This window comes from Sinohyriopsis cumingii, chromosome 12 (genome assembly GCF_028554795.1).
Source record: "Sinohyriopsis cumingii isolate HCF-2022 chromosome 12, ASM2855479v2, whole genome shotgun sequence".
NCBI lineage: Eukaryota > Metazoa > Mollusca > Bivalvia > Unionida > Unionidae > Sinohyriopsis > Sinohyriopsis cumingii.
Window position 1 is genome coordinate 21,110,850 of NC_142972.1, and position 27,675 is coordinate 21,138,524.

The window sequence follows — 27,675 nt, forward strand, 5'->3', positions numbered from 1 at the left end:
TCCTCTTCTCATTTTCTTCTTCTTTTTCAATTTTTTCGTTCCATGCTCTCATCCTTATCCTTTCCTCTTCATCTTCCTTCTCCTCCTTTATTTCTTTCAACAGATCACTGATGATTTCCTTTAGTTTTCGTAAGTTGTTAATCTCCATCTTCACTCGATGGGGACTATAAGAATAGTGATCCTCGTTTAGGTTAACCAACATTTGCTCCATCATGCCCAAATTGTCCAGGACGTCTTGCAATTTTTTCATTTTATCAAGTTGGTTCGAAGCCATCTTCTTTTTTATTCTTTGTAGAATGGTGTGAATGACGAACATTGTGGGTTCTTATACGAAAAGCGCGGACGTGAAGGAAAACATCCCCCTAAGACACAAAATTTATATTACCTAGATTATTACTTAAAACGCGCGGACGTGAAGGAAAACATCCCTACTTTTCTCATCTCATATTATCCACTATCCACATACCCCAAATCTACTATTCCCACACATCAAACATCAAAAAACATTATCATTATCTACTATCCACACAAACGTACGTGAGTGCTTACAAACACAAACACATACACTCACACTAGGAAAAAGAGAGTCAGTGTTTATATTCACACTGCTCTACATACATTGGCAAATCGATTGTTATTTCTTTTCTAGAGTATTGGGTAGCCCTGAAAAGGGCTGTTTTTTGTGTGCGAAGTTGAAGCTAGGGCAATCTTTTATATTCTAAGAATGCGACGTCCTCTGACGATAGACTTTCTGACGATAGGTCTGCTTCTTCGGAAAGAGAAGAAGAACTCTTTGGTGTCGATACGACAATCGACAAAGCCTCTGTCAGGTTCAGGTTGCTGTTGCTGCTGTCTCTGCTGTTTCTGAAGTCTGTACTTCTCTGTCCATTCTTCTTTCTCCCTGTTCATTTCTTCTCTGAAGAGCTCTTCTATCAGGTCTTCAGTGACTTTTAATTCTCACATTCTGTATCTCTTCTGGCTTCAGTATCAGACTGTGTCTGACCCTATGCAAATTCACGTAGGCTTCGTTTAGCTTAGCTAGTCTGGAGCACATGTTCGTAGGAGGATGAGTCGACAAATGGATGGTTAGACTGTTGTTGTTGTTGTTGAGTTGAATTATAGAGGTGTTCGTCTGCAATAGACATGTACCTCTGGTTTCTTTGCACACGGTGCAATTTTTGGTTACTCCTGAGGGGAGGAATGGTGCCACACCCTTCAGGCATTTATGTACTCACAGAGTACTGATTGATTGGGCCGTTAGTTCGTAGACAGTTATGGCATGTCCAAACGTCACTAAATGTAAGGCCTAAGTCATGAGTAGGAATAGTGCAAACCCATACTCATGTATTCAATTGCATTTGTTTATTTTAGCTGCCCCAGGTGTCAAACCAAGCAGTATGTGACATCAGCAGCCATACGGCCAGCTATTACGTCACATTTAGGACACCTGGGCTTGTGGCAAGTGGAAATCGTTCCACATCTTGCCACTTTTGTACGAAATCCGAGCGTGGTAAAGGAGGACGAGGTGCCCAGCAAGCCAGCCCTGGATGTTGTGTACTTCCCTAAACACCAGCCCGTACTTATTTCAAATCAAGTCCAGTTGTACTAGTGGACAATAATAAAAACCAATAATGTGTAAGCCACCTCTGCAATTAGCCAAATTTTAGAGTTAAATCAATTTTGAAAAAATTTTGATCAAACAAGTTAAATTTTTACGTACATAGTGTACTTTTTTTAAATTCTAAAAAATAAACCAATCAGTTAAGTCGGAGTGACTTAAAAAAGTTAGAATCACGCATATGTAAATAATCAGTATAAGAAATTTTTACGGCGGTACCAATAAGGTCAAATCTGGTTTAAATAAAGTATTATCAAATACGGCTTTCTACCAAATGAAAGCCGTGTATCATTAAGGCAATGGTAGCTATCTTTTGTTTCTTCTTTCTTGTTCTTCATAGATAGCTATCGTTCTGGAGCTGCAGGTTAGCCGGTATAGGTAGCTGATGCGGTCCGAAGATTCCCGCATGCTTTCTTTCTGGTACCTCGGTGGTCGACCGGAAAAAAAAATCCCAGTAAGATTCTGCAAGTTCGTTCGTTCTTCGCTCAGCTAGTTGTATAGTTCCCCATAACGCAGACAAAGCTTTCAGCGGTGCGCTTCTCACAGCTACCCTCTGTTTGTTTACAGGGTTCAGGTGGAGTTCTTTGTATAGCACTTCCTCCCCGCACTCTCTGTCAGATGGCCGCCAGTTAAGAGCTGCTACCATCTTAATCATCTTTGCCGGTCATGTAGGTATCTCAAATCAGCAATGTTGTTCAAGTGAAGGGCAGTAGTTAAGCAGTTAGTTAGTTAGTTGGATTATAGTGGTTTTCGTTCTTTTGAACATGTACCACTTTTTTATTCACGCACTGCGTGATTTTTAATTACTCCTGGGGGAAGGAAAAGGAGCCTCATCCCCCAGGCTTTTATGTACTCAAAGAGTACTTTTTAATTTAGCCACTCAGGTGTAGGACTAACTAGTCCTTAACAACCTGACTGAAAGGCTAATATACATGAGTGGGAATAGTCACACCACACACTCGTGTTTCTTAGTTGGATTGAAATGCCCCAGGTGTCAAACCAAGCAGTATGTGACTCCCGCCACGATTGGTCGGCAGCGATGACGTCACATTAGGACACCCGGTCTTGTGGCATTGACGAAGTGGCCCGCTTTTTTGATATCATCAATTGCCTTTCCCGGTCCGATATTCCGGTAGACAGAGCCTGCCTTTTTTCCACTCTGTTTGGGTGGTGCAGGTTCATCAGCTTCATCGCCGCTGGATGATGATACTTCCAGGGCCGCTGCCAGCGTAGAAGTTTCAAATTCTTCAGTGTCGTCTGCCAACATTGCCTGGATTTGGCTGAGTATGTTAGTAGAAATAGCTGTGGAAGCTTGATTTAAAAGTTCAGCCAGATGTTGTTTAAGAGACAAGGAGACGGTTAGGAGTATTTTTTTTTTTTTTTTTTCTTTTTCTTTTTTTTTTTATTCATGAATTCCTTATTTATTTTGATTCCCTATCTTATTGGTTTGGAATGAAAACTTGTTTTATGGTTGTTTGTATGTTATTATGGAGTCCTGTTTTAATTAATTCCTATTTTCCTATTTTAATTTTTTGTGGCCTAATTGGTTTTTATTATTCGGGGTATGAACGGCTGTGTCAGTTTGTGAACCTACGAGACCTAGCAGGCCGTCATAATTCCCAAACAGTGATTTTGTAATATTCGTCCTTAACTGGTTTTTATTATTCGGGCTATGAACGGCTGTGTCAGTCTGTGAACCCACGAGACCGAGCCGGCCGTCATAATTCCCAAACAGTGATTTGTTATATTTTTAACTGGTCTTTGATTTACTTTCTTAGATTTTTTTGAGTAGATTGGATTCGTGTATAAAACTTATGATATTTTTGAATGTTAGATTAATATTGGGGTTTGTGTTCATCAAGAATTCTGGGTATGTTGTAGGGGATCCAATTTTATGCTGTTTAACTTTAGACTTAGCCCTTTCTTTTTCAAGTGTATGGCAGTTGTTAAAAATATGCTCTATGTCTTCTGGGACCCTGCAGTGGTAGCAGTTAGGGTTATGTGGTTGTGGCCCTATGTACTGTCCGAAGCTGTTAGCCAGCTTGGTTTTGCCCGTGAGTATTCTATTTATGAATTTTTGTTCACTGCCTTTTGTTTTGGGTGGTTTCCTATTTCTACATACTTCTTTAATGATGGTTTTTAGTTTCCTGCCTTGAGTGCTTGTGTTCCATAATTCCTGCCATTTATTATCAATGAGGGTTTTAGATATGCTATTGAGTTCGCATATGCTATAATCTAGGTTGATGTGAGTGGTTTCGTTTAGTTTTTGTTTAGCTGTTATATCTGCCATATCGTTACCTGGTATGTTAATATGGGATGGTATCCACATAAATTCTACTTGTAAGTTATTATTGTTCAGTATTTTTAACAATAAATTGGTTTGCCTAAGATAGTTTTCTCTTGATTTGGTGTTGTTATTAAGTATTGAGTTTATGACGCTTAGCGAGTCACTTATTATTACCGCTTGGGGTATTTTGTTCTCTTTGATCCATTTGAGTGCTTCAAGTATGGCCCAGAATTCAGCTGTGTATATAGAGCAGATGTTAGGTAGTCTTCGTCCTACTTTAATGTTAAGTTCGGGGATTACGTAAGCTGCTGCTGTTCTGGGTGGTTCTGTAATTTTGGATCCATCAGTGTAAATCTTAATGTAGTTGCAATATTTTGAGTTGATTTCTTCTGTACAGATTGTGTTTAGTTTGAGTTCCTGTTCGTTTTTATTGCCATATTTCGTAATGAGGGTGTTAACTGTGGGGTTGATATTTATCCATGGTTCTTTGTCATAGTGATTTGCAATTTCTGCTTGGAGTTTGTCTATAGGAAGTTGTTCAACTAATTGATGGACTAATTTCCCTGCTGGTATGTTTTGTGATAATTTAGTTCTAAAAGGTATGTTGCATTTATTTATAGCTAGCCGGGTGGGGTGTGTGTCGGGGTGTGTTGTTAGCCTGGCTGCATATCTGAGGGTGAGTTCTTGTCTTCTAAGGTGGAGCGGCAGTTCTCCAGTTAAGATTTGAAGTTCCACTAGTGATGTGGATGGTAGTGCACCAGTGCAAATAATTAGGGCCTTTCTTTGTATGCTATCTAGTTTTTTGAGGTTATTTTGCGGTGCCGAGTTGTAAATTTGGCATCCGTAATCTAGTTTAGATCTAATTAACGATTTATATAATGCTAGTAAGGTTTCTTGATTGGATCCCCAGTTAAGCAGTAGAGTATTTTTCTCTACTAATTCCAGTACTGTGGGTGCATTCTTTGTTCTGCACTCCTAACGCACGTGTTTCTTGCTTTTTCCCGCTCTTTCTTCACCGCTGCTGGTTTGACGTACTGCTCTGTCGCTGTCCACTGCCTGAATGGTGATGATGATGAATGGTTAGACTGGAGGCTACCCCGGCATTAAAGTCAAAGCGCGGACGTGAAGGAAAACATCCTCCACGGTTTTCGAGCCGGAACGTTCAATGAGTGTCATGAGAGGGATAGTAAGAAGTCAAAGAGCATGAATCAAGATTCCTATAGCCAAACAAACCACAAAGGCATTTTTTTCAAAACACAACATTTTATTTATTCAAAATCACTTAACACTAACAAACAACTATAACATTTTTAACAATAACCCAACAATTTAACATTAAACATTTTTTCAACTAACACATTATTTTGGACAGGGCTGACAACGTTGTGAATGAAATTGTGATTTCCACTGTTGGAAGTCATTAGGCCATTGATGGACACTACGTTTCCTAGCTTGAGACAAAAGACCAGTATAATGGTCACAAAACCATCGATCTACTTTCACATCGTTTCTAGAAGAAGAACGAGGATCAAACTGAGCTACTAAATGTTCTAAGGAATAGCCCCGACTACGATGATGCAGAAAATACACACAATATTGTCCACACACCAAGGAATCTGTGCCTTGTAATTTCACATTAATGAAGCGGGTGGTCTGAGCATTTCTTCTCATAAAGTTAATGATATCGTCTTCCAAAGGAGGCAATCCATATGAATCGAAATATTCCACACATCCTTCTTGAGGAAAGTAGACGGCTACCCAGTGGGTTCCTGGGAGATGACTGTCGTCCGTGTTGATCACATAAGCTTGATGGTCTTGAGGTTTGCGATGAGGGAGTTCATCTTTAGCACAGACGACAGGATTCCAAGAAGCTGTGTACGAGCTGTGGTTCAAAAGGTAATAAAGTTCCCAGGTATCCATGTTTTGTGTGTTTTTTCTTTTTTCTTCTTCTTCACAGGTAATAATAAGTGATCAATTCGATCCTGACTTTTTGCTTGAAAATGTCTGACAAATAACCGTTTCTTCGCTTCGTATCCCCACTCTGATTCAGGAGAGCTTCGATACGATGGATCTCTTGAGTGGTTAATGGTGGACAAGAATGTTCACGCAAGTCTTTATACCACTGGTGCAACACGTCTTTGTCCGAGATGAGACTCCAAGCCTCGTCCAAATACTCGTCCAATTTTTCTTCCTGACTCAGCATCAGGCATTTATCGTGTTGAATTTGACTGGGATGATCGTTTTGACATCCATAACAATTTTTCTTGATCAATTCCGTCATTTTTTCCACCAAGTGTTTGGCAAAACAGGAGACTAAATGGGCTTCTTGTTCTGGCCATCTTGACTTCATCATGAACACTTCTTCTTTTTCCACGGTCTCCTCACATTTCATGTCCAAAGTTTCTCCACTAGGTAAAGAGGGATAACAGTCTTCCATGGCTTCTAGTAATCTAGAATAACTTCTCTCAAACTGTTGATTTCTATGGTATTATCGAATTCTGCATACAGGATGACGTTCACCGTTTCATCAGGGTCTCGGTCTTTAAACTGAATTTCCACACGAATCTGGCCGGATTTTATAGGGTGGAAATGTCCCTCGTCGCTGCCTTGGTCTGGAGTGAAATCAAAAGCCCACAAAGCATAGCCTCCTGCATAATCGTCGTACGAAATACCGTGACTGGTGTTGGTTCCTAATTGTCCCGTGGCTTCGTATAGGGACAAGTACGATCTCAAGTAATTCTTCTTGTCAAAGTTAGGTTTGAAAGGTCGGGTACACAAGGTCTTGCCATCGCGACTGACTTCGATCTTGGACACGTTAAAGTGTTCAAAGTGGAAAGGATTTTTAGCGATAGTTCCGTTGAAGGCTGCATTCTCAACGATACCAACGATCAAATGTTTGGGTAACTGTCCTTGGAACAGATGATCTTCGATCATTGATCGTTGCCCCGTAGGAATGGTGAAGGTTTTCACTTCCACGCGTCATATCGGATACTTAGCGGTCGTTCTGCTCAACGTCTGACTGATGTCGTTTTCCACTTTAGGTAACACTTCCACGCGTCGTACGTAGAGCCTGGCTTCCTCGATGACAGTTTTGCAAGCAGTAGTACCTATCAAATGGAAAGCGGCACTGCTACGATTCAGTCTCAGGCGAACATTCACCCCATTCAGCAAATATTTCTCTTGCAACCACATGTCCAAATGCAAACGATCCATCAGTTCTAAACTCTGTCCGTCTTTGATTTTGTTTCTTCGTTCTACAAATCCCGCATTGTGTGCTTGTATTAATTTCGAATTCTTCAAACTGGCCTGCATCATCAGCTTCCCATACCACACAGGCATTGAGATGAGTGTTCTTGGCGTCTATTCCGTACGTCAAGAGATTTTCCAGGTACGCTCGATAGGGTAAGTATCCATGCTGCTACTGACTAGTTTGTTATTCAAGTACAAGTCCACTCCACTGAACAAGGAATGCATGAAATTGTTGACGGGAGCTATTACCTCATCACCTTCTAGGGGCGAATTGTCCTCATCGACAACTTTGACTTTCAGGTACAAGTAACTGCTATTCAGATCGCTGTAATCTTCGGGCTGTCCTTTGATTTCAAACTCGATGGAAGTTGAGGCTGTCAAAGAGGAGACGGGGTGAAATTCCACCCACTGGGATTCTTGCATGGTCATCATGGTGGGGGGCATGGCAAACAGATCCAGTTCCGACTTGGAACAAGCGCAAGATTCTCGGTGCATCATTTTTTTTTCTGTTTCTCAATAATCGAAAACGTCTAAGTCTCGAACGGTTCTTCTTTTCTTTCTCTTTCTAGCTTTAGACGTGTGAAGTCTGGTGAAAGGGTGTTTTCTTCGTCGTCTCTTTCTGCCTTGTCCTTGCTGAATGCCTGACTCGGTAGCGTGCAGGGCATTTATAGGTGTTTCTCGTCGGCCCAAAAGGTCTTTACCCGTTTGCAGCAAGACATTTTTGCCTGCCCTCAAGAAAGCTTCTTTGGGGTTTTGTTTGTCGATGATGACATTTTGGAGAAATTCTTTGCCTTGCGTCAGTGCGGCATCTTTCAAGGCGTGCAATCCTCGTGTCGCCATCGGTTTCAACACCTGGGCCACCGAACGAAAGGCCGATTTTAACATATCTCCGAAACCGTGTCCTCGCTGTCGTGCAACCCCTCGGTACACTGGATACATGACTTATGATTTGTGAGAGAACAGTTTTCGAAAATGGAGTCTCACCGTGACTTTTCCTTTGGTGAATGGAATATTTTGTCCCAGATCTCCTTTTATAGCAATGTTGACCGTGTCCAAATAAGACTTACTGACAGGCAAATAGTGAGGATGTACAAATTCGCGGTGACCGTGGTAAGTGTTTCCACCTTCCTCGTCAGCGGTCGTGGCAGAATCCACTTTGAAAGAAATGACACGCAGTAACGGCACAGAGGTGTGTCCCACCACGTTGTACTCCACTACATCAGAGTGCACAAACATCAAATTCAGTCCTTGGTTCAGTTCTACCGGGGCACGAAATAACTTGCTAAAAGACTCGTTGTCGTAAATGATTGGTAATTCGTTTTTCTTGATCATGGCCATTCTCATGTTCATGTCTCCACCCAACATGTCAAACAATTCAGGACAAAATAAGAAAGACATGATTTTACACCCGTCAAATTTCATCAAGAAGCGACGAGCTGCTTTGTGGTATTCCAGGGTGACACTTTTTTTGACACTTTCCAAAGCTTTCATAAACACGACTTTAAACCTGGAGGCTATGGTGCTGACCAAATGTTGACCACTAAAATAATAGCCTGGGGGAATTAACAAGTGATAGGTGGTCGACTTTTGATTTTTTGTGCCAGGGGTTGTCTTGTCATACTTGACATGGGTATCCAAGTACTGTTGCAATTGTTCGTCATGAACTTCCACATCAAAAAAATTTTGATTTGGAAGGACATTGAAGACTTGGGTTGGGTGAATGATTTCTACTAAAGCCACTTCCCAATGGGCTTCGTGATCTAATGGGATGGCCTGAGGTAATTTGGCCGTGTAACAGCACAACGTGTTGTGGGGAAACACCTCCATGGAACTGTCACTGGGTAAGGTTAAGTAAAATTGGCTTTGGTGACTCATAATTCCAGAGTTCTGTGGCTGTCCGAGGGCTTACTGGACGTCAGAGGCGTGTCTCCGCCCAAAATGGGATTGTTATTGTTGTTGGAGTGGCGATTGACACTTGCACTGGACACAAGGTTCCCGTTGTTCCCGTTCGAGGAGAATTTAGGGAGGGATTAGGAAGCAGGTAACCGATGCAACTGCTCAATAAAATGGTCCACAATTGTTTGTCTCCTTGTTGCAAACTCAAATTGGCAATGGCTGCCCCGATGACACAATACACCACGAAGATTTGGCAGAAAAAGACGATTTGCGTTTTAGGCACACGTTCTCCACACCACACCCACAAGGGTTGTTTTTGTAAATCTTGCAGAGAAGAACTGGGTGAAGGAGTGGTCGACGTAGCTGCGTCTGTGTGAAAGGGCATGATGGTCACTTCTTTTTATAGTCGATGACTTGCGAAGCGTCGATCCAAGAATCAAAACTGAGCGGATATCCTTTCCAACGTACTTTGACTAATTTGACACGTCGTTTGCCCACTTTACGGGTTCTGCGTTCGAGAATGCTTTCGATGTCGTACACGTCGTCTTCTTTTTTGGTGACACGTTGTAACTCGGGCAAATAAAACGTTCCTTTGAGCACTTCTCCGTTCATGTCTTCCAATTTATAGACGGCAGGATGACGACCATGCACTCGTCCAGTGACACGAAACAATTCGGTCGTCCAGTTAGGTAAGTAACCTTTGTCGAAAGTGCGTTTGGTTCTGCCAATGCGTACCCAATCTCCTACGGCCAACACTCCACTTTTCTTGTGGACAGCCCTCGTCGGGGACGTACCAAACAGGCGCTCAAACATCAGCACTTCGTTGTCGGGAGTCACCTCTTGCGGGGCACGTCCGATGCTTCGATGGTATGATTGATTATACGCTTGCACCAGGTGCGGTAAGATGTCGATGTACTTCAGAGTGTGGTGATGTGTAAAATATTTCCACATGCGTTCTTTCAAAGTGCGTTGAAAACGTTCCACGATGCTGGCTTTGGTTTCGGGATTCTCGGTGGTAAAAAAATGAATGTCACGTTTGTTTAATTCTTTTTGGAAAGCTTGGTTCAGAAATTCGGTACCTTTGTCCGTTTGCCATCGAAGAGGGTGACGACCGCTTTGTTTCAACACTCGTTGCAGGGCTCGCACTAACTCGCTGCTCGATTTGGAAGTCAAGGGCACGACCCAGGCAAATTTGGAAAAGACTTCGATAACACAAAACAAATATTTGTAGCCACGATTGTAGCTGGCCAAATGAGAGACATCGGCTAAATCGGCTTGCCATTGATGATCGATGCCTTCCACTCGGGTGCGACTTCTGGAAAACTTGCGTCGAATGGGTTTGTGTAAAGTGTAAGTAGCTTGTTCTTGTAACCATCGTTGCACTTGAGGTAAACGGAGACTTTTCAGTCGAGTTTTGGCAGCACGATACAGTTTTTGAACTCCTGCGTAACCTGCAGAATGGGAGGGATCGTAGTAAATGCTGGCTAACACCTTCTCCATTTTTTTGTGTCTGTTAATAAGTCACCCACTCTTCGGTGATGCTACTTTGGGTGGGTCGAAAGGGTGGTTTGGAAACTGATTTACGTGTCCGATGGGCTACGGGAGTCGAAGTCGAAGGTAGTGGTGGTGGAGGTGGCAATGGAATGGCTTTGGTCTTCTTTTCTTTTTTCACTTCTGGTTTCCCTTCTTTCTTTTTCACTTCTGTCGAAGGAGGAGTGGACATCCTTTTAACCCAATCTTTCATTTCTTCTCGTTGGGGTGTGGGGGACGGGGTCAACAAGGATGCTGCAATCTTACTTGAAATGGGAGCTGATGACGGTGTTTGAAACACTTCTCGCATCTCTTCTTCCTCAGGTCTTCGTGGGGTAGCATCTCTGGTGACCCGTGGGGATGGTTGTAGTGGTGGTGGTGGTAGTTATGATGGTGCTGGACTTTTCATCAAGGTCTTAAAATCTTTCAGAGTGGGTACAGCTGTTTCGTCTAAAGCTTTCTCTTGAAAGACTTGCAGTCGTTGCAAGAGTTGACCGTACTTTTGCGATTTTTCTGTTTCGGACAAATCTTGGCGATCCATCAAGGACTGCAATTCGTGTTGTAACTGGGACATCTCGCTCAAATTGGGATTGGGAGGTAAATGCGGGGTGTGTTGTTCTTGCCAACGAAGGTATTCCATCCATCGTTTGTAGGCACTAAAGCTAGTTTTCGTCCTTCCATGGGATGTCAGGGGTCGATTCTGAGATCTTGGGACTTCCGAGGGCCTTTTTATCTTGCTCCCACCAGTCCTCCCAACATGGTTCCCGAGACTCCTTTCAGCAATGGGCCTAACAAGAGGGGTAAAATTCCTCCACGTTGGACCAACGTCTTCTTTTTTTGACGAATGGGGATTTTCTTTTGAACCATTTGGCCAAGAACGTGACGATGTTTGCCTAAGCATTGTTTCTTGTGTTTGGACAAAGGGATCGTACCTTTCAAGACGTTCAAACAACATTCGCACACGGCATCGATAACCTCTTTGGAGGCCGTTTGATTGAGTTTTTTTCGTAGGGGTGGAGAAGCTTTGGACAGGACAGATAACATGTCCCCATGTTTGACTAAACGAGGAGGTAGTCCTTTCTTTTTCTTTCCTTGGGGTTGTTTAGAAAAGGGATGTTTTCTGGAGGGTGACATCTTTGAGTCTTCAGGAGCACCAAAAACACTGATACCCCTACTTGGTCACAGGCCTTTTTTATACTGGAACGCGTCGCCACTGGTTGTCTTTACGTCGTATCAACTTGAGGACAGGCATGACACGTCGTGCAGGGGTACTCAACGGACTAAATCGAGCCAGTTCTTGCTTGGACAAATCCAGTAAACTTTATAACATGCCCGATCTTTCTTGAACTTTGATTTTGGGAGAAGGTACTTTGTGAGCAGCGGCCACTGCCGCTAAATTGGAGGGACCTGCCACTGGAGAAGTTCTTGGGGTTATCAACGGAGAAGTTCTTGGTGTAATCAACGTCTCCAAGTACTCTTCAGTTCTTGGTGTCATCAACGGAGAATTGAATGAACCTGAGGCTACCGGAGACGCGATTACCGCCGTTGCCGGTCGTGGTTTGCGAGTGTAAGGTTGCGTCCTGGCCGAAGTGCCTCTCTTGCGACTAGTTTTCTTCTGTGGGCTTTTCTTTTTCTGGGGACTTTTTCTCTGTTTCTTTTTCTGGGGGCTTCTTTTCTTTTTACGGGGGCTTCTTTTCTTTTTACGGGGTGGTGACTGGTAAGAGGAGGGTCCCGCCACTGGAGAAGTTCTTGGAGACACGGGTCTCCTTGGGGACTTGGTCTTGACACCGTGGCTCTTTTTCTTCTTCTTGGAGCTTCGTTTGACTTTTTTCTTGGGGAGAAGTTTGGGAGCATTAGGATCCCATCTTAAGAGAGAGCGAATGATGACCCGTCCTAGAGTACCGCTCCCTCCAGGTTTCAAAATGATTTGTTTTTTGGTTTGAGTGTCGATGCGGGGATCGGCCAGTTGGGACAAAGCGACTTTGTTTCGATCAAAAAAGCGTTTGATTTGATGAGGAATCTGAATGATCTCTTGTAGTAATTGACGTGCTGTCACCGTGAACCATCGTAAGACTTCTTTGAGACTAGCTTCTAAGACACCAGCTCGTATTTGTGGATTTTTTTCTCGACTGATGCCATACAATGCACGAATCACTTTGACGGAAAGATGCGACTGAAGGGACGTCATGTTGAAACTGTGTGAGACAGACGAAAAGGGTCTGAGGTTTTTATAGATTTTTTTGTGGAGTGAAGTTAAGTCGAGGACGGAGACGTGTACAGGACAGGCCCTCCGTCTTGGCACCAGTGGTGAAACAAGTGGGTACGAAATCGCAAATCCTCGGGGGTCGTAGGTTTCAAATGGACGAGTAAATAGGCGTGTGGAGTTTGAGTGGCATCGTCGTACGCCTGAGTCAGCCAAGGCGTTCCTAACTGTTTGGCTAAGACGCACTTGCGATTTATCTCGAGGGCTTTTATACAAGACCACGTAATGTGCATTGAGACTGATGGTGCGATGGGCTTTACTTTGTTGAAACAAATTTTGGGTGTTGTAAACGACACTGGCATTACGGTGATGCCCTTTGCGCGTAAACCACAGTTTAATTTCTTCTTCGTCTTCTCCTAACATGTCGTCGAAAATGACCAAATGGGTTTGACGGGAGTCAGAGACGATGCCGTCGTCTTCTTTAGGAATGCCTTCCACAAACACGATGGGCCACTCTTTGTAACACCACACGATGCGTTGAGGTGGTCGATCGATCAAATGATGTTTATGTTCGATCAAACGTTTGACGAATTCGGTTTTGCCAGAACCGCTAGGTCCAGCAATGAGCATGTTAAAGGGATGGCGAAGATACAAAGCCTCCCAACTGGCACGATCTAAGTGTTCGTCGATGACTTTGACAGTGGAGGAAGAGGGAGCAGAGACAGCAGAAGTAGCCATAGTGTTAGGAATGTCACTTGTGACACGAAAACAAACAGGACAAGAGTTTATATACTTTTTTCAGGACACGTTTATTGAATGTTTTAAACATGAACACGAAACACAAAAATACATAAAAGCCAAAGGCTTAAGTACAACGATAAAAGGCACATGAAAACCATCAACGTGGAATAAAAACAAGTGTCTGTACAACATGTTTTGGGTAATGTTCTCACCAGTTCTATAGGGGGTAAGGTCACACAAGTGTCCTCCCGAAAGGGTCTTTCAGGCATGTCCACGACAGTCCTGTCCTGGGTGACGGGTTCTTCTTCTTCTGGCACTGTCACTAACGCAGGTTGAAAAGTAACTTTTTTCCTTGAACAACTCTCGTGGAGACTGGGCCACTTCTTGGGTTCAAGCTTCAAAACCCCCTTTTTTTTCCAGGCACGGACATCTGTCCAATGGCAGTGTAAGTCACAAGCTACACACATAACGTCATACACCTCTTCGGTAGCTAAAAGTTGACGAATCTTTTTTTCCCGGTGAGGTCGAGAAGTATCCAGATGAAAACGCAAGGCTTTGAGCAAAAGAAGTCTTTCGTGAGCATTTAAGGCCATTTGGGTGGCAAGTACTGTTCATAAAGAGTCCACAAGGAATCGGCTGGTAAACGAAATCCCAGAAAACAAGTCACTAAGACACACACTTTGCGTCGTCCCAAATTGAATGGATCCAGTTCTTGTAATAATTGATGGTAATGATCCACGGTTTGAATATGGTCATTGAGTTCCTTCCACGGAATCTGTTCAATCACATGTGATAAAAGTCGTGGCATGGATTCCTGTTTTTATACTCTCAATACACGTACTTTCTAGCCAGAGATCTTCGTTCTCCAGTGGGGAATCTAAATCTGCATACTGTAACTTAAACTTCAGAGTTCGATTAGAAGTTTCCTCTTCCTGTAAGTAGATTCCACGTAAAATATGTTGGTAATCCTTTAACTTGTCTTCCTCAATGCGATGCACTAGGTGAATCTCGAAGTAACCAAAATGATGAACATTTCGTTCCTTCACTAACTCAAAGTGTTGAACAAGGTCTGACCACTGAAACAATTTCTGACGAATCAGGTCTTTTATACCATTCAGGTATCAGTGGTTAAACATCTGGTGACGTAACGGATGCAACTGTTCTTTACGTTTGACTTGTATTTTGACCAGCTCTCGGTAAATGCGTTCTCTCAACTCCACAGGCAAACCACGAATGTTCTCTTGTAAAGTATCCATGAATAGGTCATACTAAATTCTCTTTCTGACGCAATAAATGTACCGTTTGCACAGACATGGTTTTAATTCATTGTCGAATCTAAATCGTTTAATCACTAATCTACACATTACAATTCGTTCAGAAGTTTCCTCTTTCACTAAGTTGACATTGCGTAAAAGATGTTGGTAATTCGTTAACTCTTCCTCTGGAATTGGGTCCAGTAAGTTTACAATGTAGTAGATAGAATTATCAATACCAAACCAATTCTTTTTAAAACCAGGAGGTCGTTGATCAATGTCTGTCCAATGGAACACTTTCAACTCAATCAGTCCTTGCATAGCATTCAGGTACCAGTGGTTCAAACACCGGTGACGTAACGGATGCAACTGTTCTTTACGTTTCACTTGTATTTTGACCAGCTCTCGGTAAATGCGTTCTCTCAGCTCCACAGGCAAAGCACGAATGTTCTCTTGTAAAGTATCCATGAATAGGTCAGTCCGTATAATTTACAATCTTCTCCTAGAGCAAAAGTAATTCACATAGTGAGTAATTTCTGACCACTGCCATTCAGGGTAACGTCCAAGAATGTCACTAAACGCTTTTGATGTAAACGGTCTAGAGTAATATAATAGGACGAATGCACCCTTGACCCAGAGAAATCTAACACTTTGATTGACTTTTTTCACTTTCCTCATGTGAATTTCTCGGCACAAAAGTTCTACAGTCACCCATTGAGATTTCACTCTGGCAAACCCCTGCCAAACTTCCTTGTAAATCTTCTCTTGCAGTTCTTTAGGTAATGATTCAATATCGCTTTTGAAATGAAGTTTAAGTACTGGTCTCGGTAATGTCCAACATTTGACTCCTAAACAGTATGGTTTCTTCTTCAACGACATGGTAAGTTTCTTCAATGTCTCGGTCCCACTAAGGGAAAGTAATGACAATTCGGTGACCAACGAGCATGTTCTAGGTAGGCTGAATCTTGTGGTTCCCAGTGGTGAAGTGACACACCGCAACTGAAGCACTTGACTTTATCCCCTTCGCCCAAGTAGAAAAATCCGGCTCTGGCTAATTCATCGGGGGTCGGTCCTCCCAGATACTTAGGCCATTTTCCTTTGAACGATTGAAGACGTTTTTCAATTTTCAAAGTCGCAGTATTCCGACAAACGCACAGGAAACGAATATTCGTCTTTCACAGGTTCGTTTCGATGAGGGTTGGGTGATATGGACAGGAGTTTACTCAGGGCTGGATGATATCCGTAGGGAGGTAGACGTGAAGGTGGACATTCACCTTTAAAACGAAACCCAGTAAAGTGTCCAAGAGGACGAGCGGCATCGCTTTCGCATCCCTCAGGTTTGACACGCACACCATCACTTTCCATGATAGGGGTAGTGAGAACAAAGTTCCCATGATGCTTTACGGCATCGCTAAGGTCACAAAGTACAGCATCGTTCCCATCGCAAGGCTCACAATCGCATTCCACTTCAGAAGCCCCAAACTTGAATTGTGCCTTTCTGAACTTGTTTTGTGTTTCTCTGAAAGTATTCGTCTTGTTCGCTTGGTCTTGGTAGTTACATGTCCAGAGCTTTGAACAATTCTACGCTGACCCAGGTTTCCGTCAAGGCCCGTTCTTCCTGGGTGTGCTGACAAGGTTGGTCTTGCTTGCACGTTTCGGCAGAAGTACGGCACAATGGAAACATCAGTTTGCCTTGACAATGGTGAGGTAACACGGGATGGTACAAGTCCGTGGGAGGCAAATTTTTGCACTTGATCAAGCCTTCGTATTGTCGAATGTTTTTCAGGTCGATGTGTTCGGTGAACAATTGTGGGTGACCTGCAGGAAAGCAACAATATTTGCACACGTAGGGATACGGCGAACACACGTCCAAGTATTTGATTTCTTCTCCTTTTTCTTCGTCGGCTTGGTACAGCAAACAGGTGGCATTGGTCCTTCCTCCGTACAAACTATCCCTCGGGTTCAGGGGGTCCATGAACTGGTAGCTTTCCACGAGGCGTTTAAACTCGGGATCGGTTTTCAAACGGTGATCGTATTCGTGTTCCCACATTTCCACCACTTGGTATCCTTCCTGTTACAAGTGTCCTGGTACAAGTCTTCCATGGTTCGTTGTAAAAACTGATTTTTAGTGCCGCGGTCAGGGTAGCAGATGGGACATCCGTGAAATAAGCAACCGTTAAACTCGTACACGATCTTGGGATTTTCTAAGTCCCAGCCATCGACCGAATGCGTTCCGATGGTCTTTTCGCCCCCTCCGTTGCGGGCATGCTAAATCCATTTGTCTTCCTTGTCGCACAAGTAATGTAACCAGCGTAGGGCTTTGACCGAGTATTGACGTTTGACATAGTTGGTCGTTTGAGGACTGATGACAGCCACGGTGTTTTCAGGCATGAATCGTTGTCGGTAGACTAAGGAGCACGCTTTGGCAATGGTGCAAGCTTCTTTCAAAGGATCGACTCCTCCGTGTTCCATGAACAGTTCTCGAAATTTTCCACAGCAACGCCGTAAAATGGCCACGTCGGAACGACAATACTTTAACATTTCTTCCTGAAAATCGAAAGGGTCTGAGGCGTGAGCCTGGTACCAAGCGTAGAAATCTTCTCGTTGTTCGGTACGCATGTTGTCAGGGTCGTAATAGTGAGCCTCGGGCAAATGGGGTAGAACGGCGTGTTGATTGGCTTCCGTATTGAAAAAGTGAGGAAAATAGCCTTTAGCCATTTCTGTCATTCCAAACGTTTTAGGCATTCGACTCAAAGGCATGGCCAAGTAACTCATCGAATCTTTAAACTGCACTTGTCCCACTTGCATGGAAATGATTTTGGATCCGTTCAGAGTCACTTTAGGACGTTGGGTGCCATGTTCCGTATAGTATCTGAGAAGAAACTGTCCATCGTATCCGGAGAAATTGTGAGCCATCACCGTGGCATGACGATGACAATCTCCGTAACGTTCGATGTCCTCTTGGCTCCACGTCTTTTCGATGGGGTCTAAGACCCATCAAGCGAAATCGGCTAGGGTGTTCGGTCCTCGAAAGATTTTTTCACGCCCTCCAGGAATCTTGCTGAAGTGAGGGCAGTAACTCAAGATAGGTTCTTGAATGCACTTCTCGCACGCTAGATGAGCCACGCAGAAATTAGGAATGTGAATGCCGGTCTCTTGCATGCATTCGAAATCGAAAAAGATGAAATTGCCTTTATTCTTGTTTCCATCTTCTTTCTCTGGTTGGGGTTGGTATTTTTGCACGTAGCATTCGTGTTCCAAGTCCACGATGTGGTGACAAATGTGACATTTTTCTTTCCTCGACATACGTGTGCCTTGGCGTTATTGGTAAGTATGCCTTGTCCACACGTAGGGCACAATCTCAGCAGTTGACAAGCACATTTCTTCTGTGAACCTTGCGTCTTCAAATTTTGTTGGTAACAGGCAGGGCTGACAAACGTGCGCAGACAAGCAGAACAATGCACTGGTTCTTGCCCTTCGCTCATACAGGGTGGAGAGGCCAAACATCCTGAGCATTTCGATCCGCAATGTTTGTGTTGCTCTCGGTTATTATAACCATAGTCACATTTCTCGCAATAATAAGCATATCCCAGGAATCCGGTGATAGTGGTAATGGTATCGAAATGGTCATCGTGATGATAGACGTGAATGTATTTTCCATCCTTAAAGTCTTGGCCTCGAAACAACAGAGGTCCGCGCACTTCTTCAGGGCGCACTTTCAAGGTGTAGCGTGGAGCTAGGACATCTTGCAATTTTTGCATCTCAGAAATGCCGCAGGGTGTGTCTTTGGATAGTCCGGCTTGTTGTAACAGGAGTTCTGCTTCGTTTCGTTGTTTGGCTCGGTTCGATTTTCGAATGTTCTCCCATGCTCTTTTCCATTCTGCCGTGTCGTTTTTGTCGGCATAGGTTCGTCCCACCACGATAGCCCTGGCTAAACACATCTGGTCTTGAGAATTGTAAATTTGGACGAGGCTCTTTTTGGTGCTACGAAGGCCGTTCACCAATAACACCTTCTTGCGTTGTCCGGTCCCTTGAGGAGGAGAGACGTGGGTCATGTCCAAAGTGGCTTTTCCATCGGTGATGTCAAACTGGTCATTGGATTGTTGTACGTGTTGAATCTTGTCCATGACTTTGGAAGCGGTCAATTCTGCAGGGGTGCTAAACTCGATCCAAACAGGGGATTTCAAACCGTCGTGTTGTATGGAAAGTCTCAAGCGATCGTCTTCTTTGGGTTGACATTGTCGCTTGAGTGTGGTGAGCAAAGAATCCCACATGTCGGTGATGAACCCTTCTGCTTTCTCCAAGGGTACTTCGGACTTGAAATCTTTAAACTTCACCGTGTATTTGTAAGCCGTGGTTCTAAATTTTCTATAGGGACGCTTTTCCGTCTCTTGAATGGAATAGTATTTTTCAGGGTTGACTAAGGGTGATGAACTTTGTTTAGAGGGTTTGGATTCTGGTTCACTTATGTCCTCTTCAAAATCACTGGCATGAATTTGTGCCAAGACTTCAGCCCTGGTACGAGGCGATAGATCACGTTTCTGCCTTTTACTTTCTTCGTCTTTCTTCTCAAATGAATTGGATCGTTTCATCTTGATAGCAAAACGTTAAATGACTAAAGTGTAAACACCATGGACTAATTTATAGTCATAGCAGACCAGCGTATATAAAAGGGTATGTGTCTTGTCCTTTCACTATTCATTTCACTCTCAAACCGAGCACAACGATGGAAGAGACTACACAAATCGAACGTTTCATCAGAGCTTTGCGAAGGGTCATTAGAAAATTCTCTTCAGACCAGCCGACGGACTAGTCTCCTTCTTTGCAAGATAAAAGTCAAGATACTTACTATATCTGTCAGAAGAAAGGGCATTGGTCTTCAGAGTGTCCAGACCGTCAAAAAAGAAAAAAAAGCGGTTAGAAAAGACAAAAGTCAAGATACCTGTTATTATTGTCAAGAAAAAGGACATTGGTCTCCAGATTGCCCAAAAAAGAAACAAGAGGAGTAAGAAGAAGAGAGCGATTCTTCAGAGGAAGGAAGCAGACAAGTGAAAAAAAAGAAGGAGGGAAGAAAGTGAGGAGGAAGAGGAGGAAAAGACTGTGAAGAAATTGAAAAAAACAGAGTAAACAATGAGACAAAAGAAGTGAATGTACTTTTTAAAGTGCTCTGTTGTGAATTGTGAATTGGATTGTTGATATTTATAAAAGAATAAATTAGGTATTAAAAGGCAAGTGTCTTTGAGTTTGGATTTTAAAATAAGAACGTACACTCACACACTCATGCACAAGTACTATAGGGGTAAAATGGTTTTTTGAGTTATTGGCACTTGAAAGTCTGTCTCTTTTCGAGAGACGTGGGTGGCCCTGAAAAGGGCCTTTTTTGGTATAGGGGCGAGTTTAAGCAATCAACTTTAACTGTCTTAAGCCTTTGCCACGGCCAAGGCCTACTTCTGGACTGAGTAATGTTGATGATGATGATGATTTGGTTGAAATCACTAAGGGTGGCATGGTAGGCTTAGTCATAGGGTTGGAGTGTTTAGCTCGGGAAGGTCGTATTCTCTTCGGTCGTAATAAAGAAGTCTGATACATTTGTTTCAGACTTCTTACTCCGCTAAAATGTCTAACAGTACCGTGACCGTTTGATTTTCACACTCTTGTTTCTTTGCTGCTGCTGCTTCTTCTTGTTGCTGTTTTTTTCTTACCTCTTCTTCTTGCTGTTGTTGCTGTAGGAGAAAAGCTTGTTCCGCTTCCTTTTGCTGTTGTATAAATTTCTCCAATTCTTCTTTCTGTCTCTGTCTAAAATTTTCTACGTGTGGTAATGAAGGAGAAGGTGGCGAAGGTTCCGGAACAAATTCTTGCGAGGTAAGAAAATCCACAAAATCCCAATTTACCTCTTCTGAAAGTAAGTCCGGGTTCTCTTGGGTGGTCTCCACTGCTGGTGCACCCCAATTGATCGTTTTCTGAGTTTCCGTCATGTTGAAAAAACTCGCATGAATTGACTGCGTACAGGCGCTAACGAATCTGTATAGACCACGTGACGTCACAGACTGCTCTCTTCCGATTGGACGTGGGCTGACTGAATTTTGTAACGCGTGATTGGATTGGTCAATGAACTCAATCCGTTTCAATCCTTCCTCTACCTGTAAATAAACGCAGTTCATTGCATTGATTCACCTGTTCTCGGCGCCTCAACATGTGGATCGACGTTCAATCTTCAACCCATGTATCTTCGATGATGTTCAGGACGGACATACCGATGTATGTCCGATCCAAGTGGACAGTTGTCCGCAGGACAGACACCAGTCTGTGGATGCGAAGAGTCTATGTGGAGCGTCAAGGATGCCTCAAAAGAGTCCTGATTTACGGTCCTGCAGTCAGGCGCAGCCTAAGGACAAGAAGACCAATGCGGTGCCCTTTATGTTAATATATCTTAATATTAACATAAAACCCAAAGGCCCTTTTCAGGGCCACTCCAATCTCTCGAAAAGAGATAGACTTTCAATTGCCTACCCTTTTTTTTTTAAAACACAAAAAAAAATCCCATGTTAAATTCCCCTTGTCCCTAGAATTGCTTTTTTCTCCCATGTTAAATTTCCCTTGTCCCTAGACTAACCCAAAATAGATTCCCATGTTAATTCCCATTGTCCCCAAAGGGCCGGGCCAGTTTTCCCCATGTTAAATTTACATAGTCCCCAAAGGGCCGGGACCCTGTTTTTAATGGCAAGTCCCATTGTCCCTAATGCGCCCCACCTTATTACTATTATAACATCGTAAATAAACAGGATTAGTGTGCACCGACACCATCAAATGATCGGGCGGGACATCCGGAGAAAAGCTATAAAGAAAATACCCTGCTGCGCCCGCTTTTGTTATGATTGCCCAGACACGGTATAGATACGATCGACTGCATCACACACTAGATATACAGAAATCGTCGACATGATATTGACAGTGCCCGGTGATACATGACGACCACCACCTGTTGGATCGCTATTATGTCGGAGAATACTTGGAAGGGGTTGTAAAGTCCCTCATGCGAAATAGATCTATGGAAAGTATTCGTCAATTATGTCAACAACATCTTGATGCATTTTATCGGTATCCAACAAGGTAGTCTGACCATTCTCAGTTGGTCTTCGGTGATCTGATAATGATCAAGAAATAACTTTTTATAATCGGGATCAATATTGAAAACATATTTTATCAATATTTCAGCACCCTGATTCACCATTAAGAGATGTTTTATTATACCAATACTATTATTCGGATATTCAATCACATACTGCTCAAATAACGTGCGTAAATTGCGTTGTGTATTTTCAAATTCTTGCATAATCACTCTCGCGATTTCTCCTAATCAAGAAATTTATACTGTCCTATCCAGACGGAACCCTTCAGAGAAGGGTTTCCGGTAATCTGTTTTTTTTTAAATAATATTTATTTATAAAATCAACATATGTCGGTGAATAATCAGATCACTTTGGTTGTGGTGGTCCAGCATAAGCTGGCACTTCCAGAGGCCACTCCAACATAGTTCTGATCGATGACTTATATATGTCAACGGCTTAATTAGATTCCCTGGAATCCCTCGCTGCTTTTTCAATGGCGGCAGTCAGCTTTGGCTCGTGTACCTTGAAAGCGATCTTCGATTCTATTGATTTAATTCTGCGCTGAAGTTCAGCATTGATTTGTTAATTTGATATGAGCCTGTTGGAAAAAAACAACTTCCGAGATTTGGAACTTGCTTGCTAGTTGCATCAGCGGCGGTTGTATGTGAAAATACCAATGAGTTGTTAGCATCTAATCCACCAAATGATTTTACTCTGATATTTAGCCAACTAACATATAGTCGCAATTGTGTCAGTGCGATCTCAAGTGACCGACCATTAGGCGCTATTGTCGGAGTTGGAAAACCAATATAGAATTGCGGCACCGTTGACGTTGCTGATATCATTGTGGTAATTGGCGGTGTTGTGTTAGCGATGATCTGTTCTAGTCTTGTGGTTATTTATGCGGTCATTATTATCTATACGGCAGATTCTAAATGTGGCGTTGGCAACATTGTTGCCTGCATGGGTATGTTTGCGTTCTTATGATACCGATAATAAATCTCCCTGATCGCAGCAAATTCAATGTCTGATATTACACTGTCGTTTAACCCCGCTGACAGTATAGATGATATATTGATACACGCATACGTCGCCGCGTACGTTATTTCTCTATGCTCGTCCAATATTTTACTGGTACATGTAGATATTTTTTCCCGCGATATTATTGAGTATATCACCAACACAGATAACAACAGAGACACCGATTCCAACCACAAGCGGTGCCGATTAACGTCGTTGTTTCAGCGAACAGCAAGAAGACCACGTATACAATATTGTCGATGACGATGATTCGTCTGCTATATTTTTGTTTTGTTTTGTCATATGCTCGTCGATGATTTCTTCCAGTGATGCATTCCACGCACATGCTTGATTATACCGAAAGGATTGTGTGGAATTCATTATATGTTATACTAATAAACAACTGAGGTGTTTTCGTGACGAATTCCAGACACCACCAATACGTCATTGCAGTTAATTGTTTTGTCTTCTGGATCCAGTATGACTGTTTCCTCGGCATTTTGATTTAACACGACTGAGAAGGTTCCGGAAGATCTGTCGATGGAATGACGCCATAGATATGTCGTAAATATACTGAATTTAGAGGTGCTAAACACGGAGAGCCTATACACCCCGGTAACCCTAGCGGTATATTTGATGGAGTTGTTTTGTTGTGACCATGTTACTCATCCAGACGCTACTGTGTATACCGCGTTAATGAACGGAGTCGTGTGAATTACACTATCTTGAATCTTTTTTTATTTTTCAGTGATGTCAGCGAGCTTAATGTCGACGAACGTTGGATTTCCAAAGAAATTATCTTTGGTTCTATTTATGTTTCTATGAAAACTCGTAAATACTATTACAAGAAGATTATATTCATATCTGAACATGGTCAGTCCATCAATGATTGTCATTAACGAGGTCATCATCGAAACGTTGCTGTTGTCTACGTATTTCTTCGTTGCAGCGTCATCGTGTGATGTTGGTACTCTCAAATTAGCAATGATATTTCCGCTCATGTTGAGATCAACAGTTATTTTATCACCGGCTTTAGCAACGCATCTACTAATCTCAGTTCTGATTGTGAAGTTTTTGTTATCCACGTATTTTTCTGTTGCCATGTCTTAGTCTGATTTTGGTTCTCTCACATTGATAATTGCATTTTTGCTCATGTTGAGATCGCCATGCATTGTATCTCCAGTTTTTCTAATAGGCTAAGTAATCTCTCGCTTTATTGTTAGAGCTGATTACTTCGAGTTTCTGATTTTACTGGTTTTAGTAAACACCACTAAGTTATCTTCGGTCGCCACCAGAACTCGCAGAAGAATATATGTCAACGAGATATTGCTCGTCTTTAATCGTCCTCGCTGATCCTGAAAAACAACATCATTTGGGTCAACATCGGCGAGACGCATTACATCAGCAATTTCATCTCGTGTTGCATATTTGGATAAATCAATGTCACTGGGACCTTTGCACGCAGTAGATCTTCCGTAAATATCTACCATTATCAACAAATTAACCTGTTTAAAATGACTGTTGTGTATGACCTAGTTTGGCTCGGTTATAAACTTTTCTCGGCAAAAACAGTAATATTGTTTCTCAAACTTTTTATATAATTCGAGTATTGAATATGTTTCTTCAATAATCTGCCGCTTACCAACTTTGAGGATAAAAGTGTTCCGAGGAGATTCGATACTCGTTTCATAATCCCCAGCTTGAATTTTACTCCAATGCCATGTAAATCTACTCTATCATAATATACTCTGAAATCCTCCACTCTTTTATGACCCATATATGATACTGATATTCTAAAATACATCTCTATTATCTCCTTTTTGTCACTTTTATGCTCAACAAAACTTTTGTCTAATTAAATAATTTCATACTCATCGACCATAAAAAATACTATTACTAATTACATCTTTCCATACATCATTTATTCTAGTATCGATATTAATTATCTTGTTGTTTATCTCCTTAATCGTATCATCAAATCTCATATTGTCCAGTATCCAGCTAAGTCCATTAGCTACTGCTGATACTCTACATAGTTCTTGATCAATAGTATTAACTCTGTTTTGTATATTATTTAATTCTGGTTTAAGCTCGATAATCTTTCCATCAATTCCTTTAATCGATGCTGATATTTTTTTACGAGCGTTTCGACTGAGGTTTTAACGCCGACTATATCATTGAGCTGTGTGCGAAGGTCAGCGAGCTTATCGCTGGCGGGTATTGGTCTTTCAAAAACAATCGTAGGCGACCTGAAGAAGAATCTGATAGTTTACTAGGTGGCTGGTAAGCGTGGTTACATGACCATCATACACATACCCTAATATGGTTAATCTATCGTTGTTAACGAGGTCCTTATCGCGGCATTACTGTTGTCCACGTACTTCTTCGTTGCAGCGTCATCGGTAATTTGGGTTTTCCAAACCAGCTATTGTATTTTCAGTCATGACGAGTAAACCAGTCATTGAACCACCGGATATAGGAACATATCTACGAAGTTCTGCAATTGATGGAATCGAATTTTTTTTATTTTTTATTTTTCCGTTGCAGGTAAATACCACAATGTTATCGCTGGCTGCACCTAAAACTCACAGGATAATATCGGCCCACTTAATATTGCTCTTTTCTAACTGTCCTTGCTAATCCTGAAAAATAACAACCTCATCCTGATTAACCCTTGTGAGACGAATAAGATCAGCAACTTCATCTTGCGTAACGTACGTAGACAGATCAGCTGCATCTGGGTATGTACGTGTAGCAGATATTCCGTAAATATCTACCATTATAAACCATTAACCTGTTTAAAACGACCACTTGTGTATTTGTGCACGAATTTCCGCGGCGGCCAGATGACCTTGACACAGCATTGAATACAGCAAGTACTTCGGTACCGCATATAGGCGGATCCGTTAATGTCTGTGTTGGTAATGTTGAATACCAACTTGCTATGTCATCGGCTAAGCCAATATACCGTAAAAATTCTTTTGATGGTGCCAATCCAAGTGAATCAAAATAAACATTCGCAGAAAGATCAAGTCGAACGCCATTTTTTGATTTATTGACGTCATCGTGGTGTTTAAGGTGACGTTCAGTCAACGATAATTTATTTGGGCCCTGCAACGACGCTGATTTCGGAGTTATTTTTGCCCCAGAATTCTTCTTCGATGAGGATTGTAGTTTTTCATCTTACCAGCTGTCAGAGTAACATTGCCGTGATGATATGATATTATAACATCATGAATGATCAAATTACAGATCGCTTGCGATGCAATTACATCTCTGGAAAACACATGTTCGGAAAACACTTACATGTTTTCTACGGGCGCATCAATAACTCTCATTCGTCCGCCAGCACCTTCAAACAACATTGTTTTGTCTGACAGTATCAGAGCGATTGCTTTTACAAGCACCAGAACCATCAGGTATATCATTAACATATACAGATGTTCCAGTGAGAAATAATACATTGGATACAGCGTTGAGAAATCACACAGAGATATCTGCAAACCAGAATCAACATTCTGATTACGCCCCATACATCTAATCAAACTTTGATACACCCGTGCTGCGTTGTTTTGTTCGAAATTCAGTATTATGTCTTCGGATGGTTCATGATGTCCATTTACCCTCAACGAAATCGTAGATACCGCTAATCTATCAAATACCATCGGGTTTCTTTCTTGATTTTCTAATCTTGTGTTGGCTTGAAACGCAACGAATATATGTCGTGCTGCTGAAATTCCAAGTTGAGACTCTATCTGCCATGCAAGTGAATTTGCTGAGTTTGTAACTGAGTCTGTGGTCATTATCAGCCACGACAATGTTTACTTGCCGCCGTTATTTATGAACGATAACAATCGAGCTTCTTCTGTGAGCGATGGAGTCACTGCTGACATCCACAACGCAAGTTTTGTTAGTATTACTTTACATGTATGTGTAGCATTATCTCGCCAAATTTCATCGTTGTCAGTGGAAATCGGACAAACTCAACTGTATGTTTGGCTCCGAGGATAACTTTCCTAACATGGCTGTAGAATCCGAAGATATCGCACAGCTGAATCTACTTTGAACATAAATTTAAGATCGTCGTGCCGCAAATTCCAAGTTAAAGTTTGGATTCACGCTATGGACTACGGGGTTTACGTTGACGTCAACGGCGCCGGCGAAATTTTTTGGTCGTCTTATATCATACTATATTGTTAGGATGGTCAGTACTATCCTTTGACAACATCACTGATGGACCAGCAGACCTTGAATAATCATCGGAATATATTTCAAGACCGAGTATCATCGTAGCAACATCGATGTCATTATGGCATACATCGATTTGTCTACTGTTAATCATATACACGGCACTTTTAAATAACGTAATAACGCCATTATTAACGAATCCACATTTGTCATCTGCAGGGTATGGATTATTGTTATCTTTAAAAAATCTACCCTGAACTTCAGTAAATGCTTCGGCGGGCAGGAAATACCTGTACGTATCTTGGACTTGTAGTTTGACTTGTCCACGTTGGTCTGGTTATCGTGCTTCATAAGAATAATATTGATAATCACGCACAGACTCATCCTTGAGTACTGGTGCGTTCACGTCAAATGCTAGACCAGATACACGTTTGAACATTTTTATTATATTCGCTGCTGTCTAAAACGATGTTCTAATACTGATGAATATGTGGTTGATCAGCAAAGACGACGGCCAGGCCACTACCCGCTATAAGGTTTGAGGCTATGTTTTTTTTTTCTGTCTCGGTGGTGGTTTGTTG